The following is a 12,857-nucleotide window of genomic DNA, read 5'->3' as shown; positions in this document are numbered from 1 at the left end:
TAATGAGCTTGCCACCATTGTCTTCCCTCTTCTCGTAAGGGCACTCCGCAACAAAGTGGCTCACATTGCCACAATTGAAGCAAGTCCTTACTCGTTGCTTACCCTTTGCGCCACTTGAATTGCTCTTGTTGAAGTTTGGCCTTGTGTTCTTCTTGCTCCAAAATTGCCTTGAAGCAAGAGCCATGTGTTCATGATAGGCATACTTCGTATCTTCGAGGTTGCCCTCCTCTTCTTCCTCTTCATCCTCTTCCTCCATACTAACCTTGGCCTTTAGAGCAAGGTTGGGCTTCTTTACTCTTTGAGAGCGAAGAACCGCATTGTCGGCGGTCTTGTCCAAGATGCTCATAGCAACAAACTCATCCAACACTTCACTTGATGACAAGGTGTGGAAGTCCGGCCTTTGACGAATTATGGAGGACATGGCTTTGTGGTAGGGCATCATTGCCTTGAGGAATTTGCGCTTGATCCAATTGTCATCCGTGTCCTTACTTCCATGATCTCGGAGAGAGACCGCGAGTTTGGTTACTCTCCGAAAAAGCTCACGAGGTTCTTCATCTTCTTTCATTGCAAACTCATCGGCTTCATCTTGCACCACTTCATAGTTGGAGCGTTGAATGCTTGCGCTTCCCCGATAGAGGGAAACAACTTGGAGCCAAGCATCTTTGGCCATGGTGTAAGGCCGGAGATGAGGAAGATCTTCGGGTGGGATTGCTTCTTGGATGATGAAGAGAGCATTCTCATTGAATTGATGATCCACAATTTCTCTAGGAGTGAAGTTACTTCGGTCATGCGGATAAAAACCTTCTTCAATGATTCTCCAAAGGTTAGTGTTCACATGATTTAAATGACGCTTAAAACGATAGACCCAAGAATCAAAATCTACATTCTTCTCAATCTTAGGGGCCGGGACGGCACGATTCAAATGAGTGGAAGGGAGCGGTCCACCATAGACAGGTGGAGGTTCCACATGGGCAAAGATGCCGGTCCCATTTTTACCACTAGAAAAAGGAGCTTTCTCGCTAGTAGCTTCCCCCTTGTCGGAGGTAGCATCCGTCACCTTGTTAGCGGGATCACCCACTTTCAACGGTGCGGTGGTAAGTTTAAGCCCTTCTAAGAATTTATTAAACATGCTTTCGACCTCGGTCGTCATGGAGGTTTTCAATGTGTCCAACGCCACATTGAATTCCTCACGAGAGACCGCGGTTCCCCCATCTCCCGTAGACGAGACCGGATTCACACCGGAGTGCTCCTCCACACCGTCTACGGCATCAACCATACTCTTTGAACGGTTAAGTCCTTAATAAAGAGACGAGGCTCTGATACCAATTGAAAGGATCGATATAGTTGACTAGAGGGGGGGGGGGTGAATAGGCAACTAACAATTTTTAGCTTTTCTTTACCAAATTAAACTTTTGCATCAAAATAGGTTGTCTAGATATGCAACTAGGTGAGCAACCTATATGATGCAATGACAACAAGCATGCAAGCAAATAAGAGATATAACACGAGTAAACTTGCGAAAGTAAAGGGATGAGATAACCAAGAGTGGAGCCGGTGAAGACGAGGATGTGTTACCGAAGTTCCTTCCTTTTGAGGGGAAGTACATCTCCGTTGGAGCGGTGTGGAGGCACAATGCTCCCCAATAAGCCACTAGGGCCACCGTATTCTCCTCACGCCCTCACACAATGCGAGATGCCGTGATTCCACTATTGGTGCCCTTGAAGGCGGCGACCGGACCTTTACAAACAAGGTTGGGGCAATCTCCACAACTTAATTGGAGGCTCCCAACGACACCACAAAGCTTCACCACAATGGACTATGGCTCCGCGGTGACCTCAACCGTCTAGGGTGCTCAAACACCCAAGAGTAACAAGATCCGCTAGGGATAAGTGGGGGAATCAAATTTCTCTTGGTGGAAGTGTAGATCGGGGCCTTCTCAACCAATCCCGAGAAAATCAACAAGTTTGATTGGCTAGGGAGAGAGATCGGGCGAAAATGGAGCTTGGAGCAACAATGGAGCTTTTGGGGGAAGAGGTAGGTCAACTTTGGGGAAGAAGACCTCCTTATATAGTGGGGGGAACAATCCAACCGTTACCCCCACACCAGCCCCGCAGAGAGCGGTACTACCGCAGGAGGCAGCGGTACTACCGCTGATCACAGCGGTACTACCGCTCCCCCGGGCGGTACTACCGCTGGGCCTAGAGCGGTACTACCGCGGTGGTCAGGGCGGTACTACCGCATATGAGCGGTACTACGGCCCCCACTGCCGCGGCTAGTACCGTAAAACCCGACACAAAAAAAGACCCCTCGAATCGAGGCGGTACTAGCACGAGACCGCAGCGGTACTACGGCTCTAGAGCGGTACTACGGCTCTAGAGCGGTACTACCGCTTGTAGCCATAAGCGGTACTACCGCTCCGGCCCGCGGTACTACCGCTGGGACCAGAGAGGGCACACTCAGAAGGGAACGAGCCCATCATAGAAGCGGAAAGGCTCGGAGGGGGGCAAAGGAAGTGTACGTGATGATTCCGCCCTAGCCTTTCCAAAGCGGACCCCCTCTTGATAGTACGGTGATCCCTATGAAACTAGTCCACCAAACTAATTCGAAAGGACTACACCATCTTCGCTTCAAGCTCCGAGGGGAGGGAATCGTCTCGTGCCAAAAGGATGAATCTCTGAAAACACTCAATGCACACGATTAGTCCGCAAAAGCATTGTCATCAATCACCAAAACATCTTAGGGATAAATATGCCCTTACAGCCTCTAGCCCTCCGCTCGACCAGTCGCCGCACTCGACCACTCCTCGCATCGTTCCCGCATGCAGCGCCACCGGAGGTAGATGTCAACTGTCGGAGGCGACCCTAGCGGCGGCGCCCCGCCCCCCACGCCGGCGGCGCCCGGCCCCACGCCCGCCCCTCCTCTTCGTCTCAGAGGAAGCAACAGCCGAGGAGGGATGGGCGACCCTGGCAGCGGCGCCCCGCCACCCACGCCGGCGGCGCCTGGCCCCCCGTCCGCCCCTCCTGTTTGGCTCGGAGGGAGCAGCAGCAGCCTAGCAGGGACGGGCAACCCTGGCAGCGGCGCCCCAGCCCTCGCGGCACAGAAACAAAAGGTGCGACTGTCGGTGTCAAAACCGCCAGATCTCGGGTTGGGGGTCCCGAACTGTGCGTCTAAGGTCAATGGTAACAGGATACAGGGGACACGATGTTTACCCAGGTTCGGGCCCTCTCTATGGAGGTAATACCCTACTTTCTGCTTGATTGATCTTGATGAATATGAGTATTACTAGAGTTGATCTACCACGAGATCATATGTTGTGGTCTAAAACCTGAGGGTATGATGAATAATGTCATAATGATCTATCGACTAGCCTGGCCCTGGCTTATATAATGCACCAGAGGCCTAGGATAACAAGAGTCCTAGCCGAATACGTTGGTGGAGAGGAGTCCTTGTCTTGATCGCCAAGTCTTGTGGAATACTCCTTGTATGCGGCATGGGCTGCCCGAAGTGGCCCATGAGTGAACCGCCATGGGGGTCCTCGGCCCGATCCACCTAGTTGGGAGACGATGTGGTGAGTACCCCCTAGTCCAGGACACCGTCAGTAGCCCCCTGAACCGGTCTTCAAGTTGGGGACGCTCCTCGATCCTTCCGAACTGTTCTTCATCTTAGGTCGTCGGTCTTGAAAACTGGTTCAACAAATCTTCTCATCTTCTTGAGGATCGCCGAAGTAAATCCGAAGAGTTTACACATCGGGTATCCAAGGAGCCCCTTTAAGTTGTCGGCCTTTATCAATGCCTTGTTATTTTTATGCCACACCTCGGGTTTGAAGTTGTTCCCAGGCGGCAGTGTCCTCTTGCTTCCGGGCTCCAACGTCGGACTGTATTCGAGGTATCTTTTGCAGCGGAGCACCAATGCCGAACCGCTTCCGAGCTCCAACGCCGGAATGTATCCGAGCTCCAATGCTGGACTGTATCCGAAGAGTATTGTTACAGCCGAGCTCCAACGCCGAACTATATCCGAGGTGTCATAGATCACCTTGGTTCAAAAAAGTTGAAGGAGTTTAGCCGAGCTTAATGCCGGAAATGCCCTCTATGGAGCCAGCCACTGGCGCTTGAGCTTTATGCCGGACTGCTTCCGAGGTGGTGCACCACCCCGACTGCGGGCCGATTTTTCGTCAATATTTTTGATTGGTGCAATTTATTCTCTGCGGAGATATATAGCGAGTAGCCCTCAAGGTGTGTATCAGTCAAAAACCCGAGATGCACCTGAAGGATGACATAAGACCACTGATCCCAGTAGCCCCTGAGACTCAGGTTGATTCGCAAAATCGGCCCGAGGATCAAATCCTAGCTCGGCAGAATACTTCGGGACACAAAAGGTGGTGTGCAAAGTCCTCGAGACTCAGGTTGGGTGCGGCCGACCAACCTGAGGATCATAATCTCCTCGAAAACTATATTGCACTTAAATTTTCTGCATTGGATTGCCAATGCAGTAGCCCCCGAGACACTGGTCGGGTGGCAACACCACATCAGGGGATCGATGTGCCCCTTTAATATTTATAAATAATGAGCGTGAAGCCCAGTAGCCCCCGAGCCTTAATGTGGGCACGGGTGGCCGAATTAAGGATCGATATCCGGAGTAAAATCACAAATTATGTGTAATGATTCTATGTATCCAAGTACTTGACATCATTAATGCTCGGATCCGCATTGTCCAAAACTTTGTTGACCGACCATCGGCTTCAACCTCCTCGGCCAGTAGCTGGGGAGTGTTTGTCCTACTTTATTAAGCCTTTATAAGGGCAAAGGTTTACGGCAAACAAGGCAATCCGGTCATACGGTTTTATAAACAAAGGTATGCGGAGAGATATGTTGTATTACTTTTTAATGTAAGAAACATCTTCCAAAGAAAATAGTCCTGCTATCGGTTCCTTTCTTTGGGTCATCATGCTTATCATGATCATGAAACCTCACCTCCGATCAATGTGGGAGGAAAATATTGAGGATTTAGGTCGGGGAAAGTTCCCGAACTCTATGGTATTAATGAACCAAAATTTTCACTTCCGTCGTTGCCGACCAATGTGATCCTTTAAGATTGCTAGTTTTCGGCTTCACCCAGTCTGAGGTACTAACTCGGATGACCCGGTAGTAACAATCACAGAGGTGCTCCCTTTACCGCCTAGCCGAACAATCGGGAACGTAGGGGTAAGCACAGAAGCCAGGCAGCCCAGCTTGACCAAAATCTTAAGTCAAATTGATGCATATTTATGGCTTTATAACGATGATTACGGAAGGCGGCCCTCGTATATTAAATACAAACACCGATGATATGTTTATTTTGACTCCGTTGCGACCGTTTATCAGTGGCCCATCGTCGGCTTCCACCCCCTTGTAGATGCTACACTGGGTGTTTCCGTAATAACAAAACAACCCTTAGCCGACGTCTCGGTGCCCGAAGGCAGTTGTGTTAGCGGAAACAAGGCAATCAGATATGCGGACTTTATAACTTTCACTTAGTCATAGGATCTTAAAGCTGGGAGGCTAGTTACTAGCCCCCGGTTAGTGTTCGGCGACAGTCGAGGTCAAGCCGTAAACACTTCGGCCAATGTTATGAACGGCCCGTCATTTAACACAGTCATCAGATCGCTGACCAGTTTACGCTTATTGTGACAGTCAGTTTTCGGCTTTCTCCACTGAGGTGCTTAGCCATGCGAGCTGGAAGCACAATCGCAGTGGTTCTCCCTTTGCACACCTAGCCGAACAAAGCGGAACGTAGGAGGCAAGCACAGGAGCCGGGCAACCCAACTATTGACCAAAGACACAATTCGAAACCGATGCATATATAGCAATATCCGAGAATGTTTTTGCAGAATCTCTAAAGGTGTCCGGTGTTGCACTACGAGACTTATGCTGGAAACACACAAATAGTTAAAAAGCGCTATAGGCTTGGAAAACCAAAAAACTTCAGTAAAAACTTGATGTCCGAACTAGATCAAGTGTTCGGTGCCAATCCGAAAATTGGTCTTAGAAAAAAAATTGTGCTTCTGTCATGTTTTAACATGTCACATCCTATCTCAAGACTTCAAGCGGGTCAGCCTACGGCTTCAACCTCCTATCCCAACGGCGGAGTACTTTTTGTTAGGCCAGTTTAGCAAACTAAACTCTAGCGGTTTTGAGAGAGAAATTAGGCTCCCCGGCTATTGACCACACACTCGCGTCGAAAAAAGGAGTGATAGAAAAAGACTTTGCAATGACTAAGAAGAACACTCATTATAAAACAGCTCATACTAATTTAAGAGCCCCAAGTGACTTGGGTAAAAGAATTTTATGTATAATGATTGTATGTACCAAAGTACTTATATCATATCTGTGTTCACTCGAACTTTAAACGCGTCTTAACCGACCGTCGGCTTCTCCCTCTTCGGTCAAGGGCCGAAAAGTGTTATGTACTCCACCTGTCGAGAATATCGATGGTGTTTCCGATAACCAGGCAATCAGGCCATAAGGCTGTAACAGACGAAGCGCGCTCTGGAAACTTATGCTACATTACTGACGAAGTGTAAGAAGCAACTTCGAAGAAAATAGTACCCCCACCGATACCTTTCTTCGGTTGCTCATTGTTACTATGAGACTTGTGCAATAGATTTTTTGTACTCATGAGTTCCGTTGTGTGCCGACCATGATTGAAAACAATAAGAGTGCTAACTTTCGGCTTCACCCAGTCTGAGGTCCGAGCTCGGATGACCCGATCGTGACAATCGCAGAGGTGCTCCCTTTACTCCCTAGCCGAACAATCGGGAACATAGGGGTAAACACAGGAGCGAGGCAACCCAGCTTGCGGAACACTTAAGTCAACATGGTGCATATTGTGGCATAATACACGAACAAGGAACGAAACCATACAAGTATAATCACATGCAAGAGGAAAGGCTTCATAAAGGAAGCCCCCAAGCAAACGAGGTATTTGAGTTTGTGTGTCACAAACAACTTTTTGCCAAAAAGTATAATGCTTGGTCGAACCGAACAAAATTTAAAACCGAAAGTTTTTGAGCATGAAAGCGACTTAGCTGGTTAATGTGCTCGGTGTTGATGCGTGGCCCGAGCTTGCGGCGGGACAATGTCCCAGCCCCCAAGCCAGTCCTGAGGTGGCGGAGCGAAGAGCTCGGCACTCCGAAGTGGCGACATAGCACGGCCAATGCAGGCCGACAGTGTGACGCCGAAGTCCCCGGCGTGGGTTAATGAAGTGATGACGAAGCCCCCGGTCCAGCCGAGGTGACGTGGTACATCGATACGCCGAGGTGACGGTGTTGCCCGTCCCGGATCATTTACCTGTGCACAGAAAATAGTGCAAGCCGGAGATAATAAGACTAATAATAAAAAAATTGTTGCATAATTAATAATTTATGCAAAGTGAGTAAAGAAATATGGCCCGTGTGCCGAACACTCGATGAGGTAGAGTTCTCTCAACGATGCCAAAGTCCCCGAGGCAACCGAGCATGTCGGTATGGCAATTCAACCAACAAGGTGATCATGCGAGCCGATTTATGCCGATTGGGACGATGACACCGGCTTGCGGAAGTGACCGCGTGATGCAGTCGAAGTCGATCACCTGTGTACAGATGATGGAACAAACCAGAGTAATAATTCCTCAGGAAAAATAAACCCAGACAAGAAAATTATTAGGATTAATAGCACCTGGTTTATCTGCTGTAGCAATATGAAGAAAAGTTACTCCCAAAATTGGGACTTGACCCGCACACCCATTGCATGATGGACGATGAAGCGACGGGATGGCGATGCTGACAAAGGTTGGCTCACCGAAGCAAAGCCCCCGGTCCAGCTAATGTGACGAAGCTGGTCGGCTGGTGACGCCGAAGCCACCGGAGTAGGTTGATGAAGAGATGGCGAAGCCCCCGATCTAGCCGAGATGATGGAGCGGGTCGGTAAGGAGACGTTGCAGCTGCCATGTCAGCCGAGGTGTTGAAGCAGTTCGGCGTGATGGACATCGGCTTGAAGAAGCAGCAGTGCGGCCATGCCAATGCTGGTCATAACATGTGACGCAGTCAATGCCGGATTGATGAAGTGACCGAGCGGCGATGTCGGCGCGCCTGACCCGTGCAATCCGTGGGGCGATGGTGTTGGTGATGGTTTATCCTTCGCGATGCCGAACTCTTGTTCGGCTTGCCGAGCTGATGATCCGATAAGGTTAGGCTCGGCTCGATGAAGTGACGATCCGTCTAGTGCAGGTCGGCAGACATGGAGCAATGTTACCGGACTGGTTTGACACCAGCGCAATGGTGAAGGGTGCCTCAGAGAAGGCTTAAAATTTTATGGGCACGTGTTAAGAACAACGCACAATACCCTAGAAGAAAATTCCTTTAAGAAGGTCATCCAATATCACGTTCATAAAGGAACATGAATTCTGGTCGGATCCGTATTCGCGCAGAAAACAGATCCGAAAAGTGATGCACTAATCGGAAGGTTCCCGGAGTTTGGACGGTCGGATCGAGCTGAAATTTTGAGGGGTGGTAGATATAGGAATTCCACATCTGATCAACGGTTGGATCTTCCAAAGGACATCCAAGCTAGGTGCTGGAGACCACGCCATAAACTCGTCCAGATTCCCGTCCAGATTTGACAGGGCTCCGGTATATCGTAGATTGCCGGAGATTCCTCCATCGGAACTTGACGAAATTTTGCACAGTTGTTGTAGACTTAATTCCGCACAATTCCACCAAAGGAATGGTCAAAACGATGCTCGAGGAGGTGGTGGCAACGGATACAAGTTTGCTGTTCGGAAAAACAGCGCGGTCGCCCGAGGGCAATGTTGACGTTGAGCCCCCGAGCTCCAAGGATGATTTCTCCATGATCATAATAGGGATCGGAGTTGATGTTGATGGAGGCCCGCGTCCGAATATGACGATCGGAAGTAGGGCGCAGTCCTCGGTCGAGCCAAGGTGATCAGCCGAGGCGGCGACGAAGACGCCGACGTCGCAGTTGATCTGCAGTCGAGCCATTGATCCTTTGCCGATCACACAGCGGAGCTCTCAATGAAAGCACCATTGTCGGTGTCAAAACCGCCAGATCTCGGGTAGGGGGTCCCGAACTGTGCGTCTAAGGTCGATGGTAACAGGATACAGGGGACACGATGTTTACCCAGGTTTGGGCCCTCTCTATGGAGGTAATACCCTACTTCCTGCTTGATTGATCTTGATGAATATGAGTATTACAAGAGTTGATCTACCACGAGATCATATGTTGTGGTCTAAAACCTGAGGGTATGATGAATAATGTCATAATCATCTATTGACTAGCCTGGCCCTGGCTTATATAATGCACCAGAGGCCTAGGATAACAAGAATCCTAGCCGAATACGTTGGTGGAGAGGAGTCCTTGTCTTGATCGCCAAGTCTTGTGGAATACTCCTTGTATGCGGCATGGGCTGCCCGAAGTGGCCCATGAGTGAACCGCCATGGGGGTCCTCGGCCCGATCCACCTAGTTGGGAGACGATGTGGTGAGTACCCCCTAGTCCAGGACACCGTCAGCGACGACCTCTGCCCTCGTGGCCTCGCCCCCTATTTAGGAATTTCTTGATTTGCTGAAATTACTAGATGCAGGCAGTCGATCTATTTAACAGATGCAAGTATCTAAATTTATGTTCCCCTTGTTTGGCCGAACGTAGATGAAGATGAAGAGGAGTGGAATTGTTGGCAGTAGCATATTTGCAATGTGGGAAAAGTCTTCAAAGGCAAGGAAAATAGATGAAGTATCCACACCGAATCAGACCGTAGCTGCATCTAGTACTTGTACTTCTCCTGTTCATTTGGAGAGCAATTTGCAATTGGTGTTATGGCAAGAACCGGAGAATAGAGGAGAAACCTCAACGCCTCATGTAGAAGATGATGAATTTATTGATGAAGATGATGAACCGATGCAAGCTGATTTGGAGGCACTCGAACATGATCCTGGAAAGCGGATTCCCATCTCAGTGTATGCTGTCAATGACCAGTGTATGCGACCGCAAAGTTATATTGTAAGAAGGATATCATCACTTTATCAATCAAAAGGTACTTATGTATTCATGTCGTTATGGTCTGATACATTGAAATATTGCTATTGCCGTTATGCTAGTGTTGGTTTGTTCATATGTTGCTACTGTTGTGTTGTTTGGTTCATTCACTACATTTCGAGCAATTTTTTTTGGATGAATACCCAGCCTTCATTTCCTGGCGCCGCCACTGAATGGGTGGCGGTGGCATGGGCGGCATGGGAGACATCGGTGGCTTCGGAGCTACCATGGGCGGCATGGGTGACATGGGTTTCTTCGGAGCTACCATGGAGGCCATGGGAGGCATGAGTGGCTTCGGAGCTACCATGGGAGGCATGAGTTTTGCGTCTCTCATGGGAGGCATGGGAGCACCTCCTGGCGGCATGGGTGGAATGCCTTCCGCTGTGCCTCACACACCTTCGCATGATGCCGTTGAAGATCTTGCCAACACCTTCCGAGCTCCACATGATGATGCGACGCGCGACAATGAAGAGGAGGAGGAAGAATCGTCACTGGATGAGGATGATGAATCGGAGTAAGAGGAGGATGAAGACGAGGACGAGGCATGATTGTTGATGTGCCATTCGTTTGTGTGAACTTTTATGTCATGAACTTGGTTCGGATTTTGAACTTGGTTGGATGATGTTGTGGGCATGAATTTGAACTTTTATGTCATGAACTTGTTTGGATGATTTTAAACTATGTCATGTCTTGTTTTGATGTTTGAAATATCACCATATTGTCTCCAAAATGCAAGATATGGCAAGCGCCAGTTGCTCGCGCGCTGCAGTTTAGCGCGCCTGTTGGAGCGGCTCAGGCGCGCTATATTTTGCAACTGCCGCTGGAGCCAGCGCACCGCGACGCGCAAAAGCTGACGATTCCGGCGCTGTATACAATTTTTTAGCGCACCGCGCGTTGCGTGTCTGTTGGAGATCTAAACCCTAAACCTCCAAATACGTGTACCTAGTTGAAAGCATAATTTTAAGCCTACAACTAATAAAATGCATGAAGCTTAGTATCCAAAAGCTTAGCACCTTTGCATTGTGAACTTAAGTTGCTAAGACATTTAATATATTTAGCAACTCATCTAAGCACATTTCTTATGGCCGTCGTTGGCGTCCGTCATGCGTTCTTGTCGTTACGATTGGCTGCTAAGATTTGAGTGTTTCGCCTGTAAATGGGGATACTTCCTGTATCGCTTGGCTTGTGCGTATTGGCGCAGTCGATTGGGGTCTGGCTTTCTTTGCCGGCGGCCGCCGCCGCCACGCCGTTCTCGGCCGACCTCCCCTGCTTTGCCTCTGACCGCATCCAGTCGCTCTCCCGCCATACCTCTGCTTTGTTGCCAGCAAGCAGCCGGCGCCGCCGCCCGAAGCATCGGACGGACGCCGCCACGCCACCCCGAGCAGTCTCTCCTCCTGCCGCCACGCCATATGTGTACACGACTCTTCTTCTCGCATGCGTATGTGCGTGCGTGCGTGCTCTGCGTACGTCTGTGTGCTCTTGCATCCTCTGTACGTGTGTGCCTGTGTGTGTGTGTTGCACTGCTGCTGGTGCTACTGTGTGCTCTGCGTGCGCGTGTGTTGGGTGTGTGCTCGGCGTGCTCGTGCTGCTTCGCTACTGCATATGCTTATGTCGTGTTTGATTTGAAGAAAGTCCCAAGGTTCAGTTTTTTGTTTGCATTGGCATATCCAAGAAAAACATAGCGTCATATGTTCATGCAGTTGCGGGAATTTTGATTTGTTATAGCCTCAAACATAGATAGCCATAAGTGAACTAATTTTTGCAACTATTTTTTGTTTACAGAGAGGAAGCTGCAAAGCGGCAGTTATTAATATCATAATAAGAGACGATGGTGTTTTTATCTTTTATAATCGAGGAGCATGAGCTATTCATGTGGTCAACACAAATTTGGCCGACAAAATTGCAGGTTTGTATGGTGCTTGATTTTTTGGTGTGTAGTATTGTTATGTTACCTGCGGGGAATATGACTAATTTTTAATTATTCTGGGACTGTGAATTGTTGTATCTAAACTGACTATGCTTTGTCCTCCATGACATTGCAGATTCTTATAGTTCAGTACCTATGAATGTTGATTTATGTTCTTAAAACAAAATTATGTTCATGCATGTGGTGTGTGGCATGTGTTGATCAATTCTAAACTTTAATGGACCGAGAGTTCTCTGAAATGCTCTAGTTAATTTCTATAAGATTAGTTTACAAGTATGCTTGGGTACAATATGTTACTCCGTTATTAATTCGTTGATATATATAAGATGGTGTGATGCTCTAATCACGTGTTTTTCCCAAAAAGAAAATCTTGAGACGAATGTGTTTTTTCCATTCATACATTTTAGCAACCCCTATGGACCGAAGAGGCCCATAGGCTAGATTAACTAACCAGGTCATTTTTTTTGCGGGGGTGGTCATATTTATATTTGTATAATAAATAAGTATCTTATGGTTATATTTCAAAGATTTGATTTATAACATGGCTCCCTTTTGCCCACCCCTAATGCCGAAGACTCCAGAAACTCGTGTCATCAAAATAAGGAAGTTGAAATTGACATCTATAAACGATGAGGGAAATTAATAATCCGTACCATCTATTAGTTTTTCTACAAATATAGGAGTAGAGGCTGGAGATTTGCGACCTCAATCAGGTTTTAATTATTTTAATTTAATATAAAAAACAAGAGAGCATAGATGGAACGTGCCCCTAAAATTTCTAATCTTTTAGTATAAATTGTTTCAGTACGAACATATTAAAAACTTAACTAAAACAACTTAGATTTCCGAATAAAGATTATAAGC

This window comes from Triticum aestivum, chromosome 1D (assembly GCF_018294505.1).
Source record: "Triticum aestivum cultivar Chinese Spring chromosome 1D, IWGSC CS RefSeq v2.1, whole genome shotgun sequence".
In the NCBI taxonomy this organism is placed as follows: domain Eukaryota; kingdom Viridiplantae; phylum Streptophyta; class Magnoliopsida; order Poales; family Poaceae; genus Triticum; species Triticum aestivum.
Note: the sequence above shows the minus strand (reverse complement) of the source record.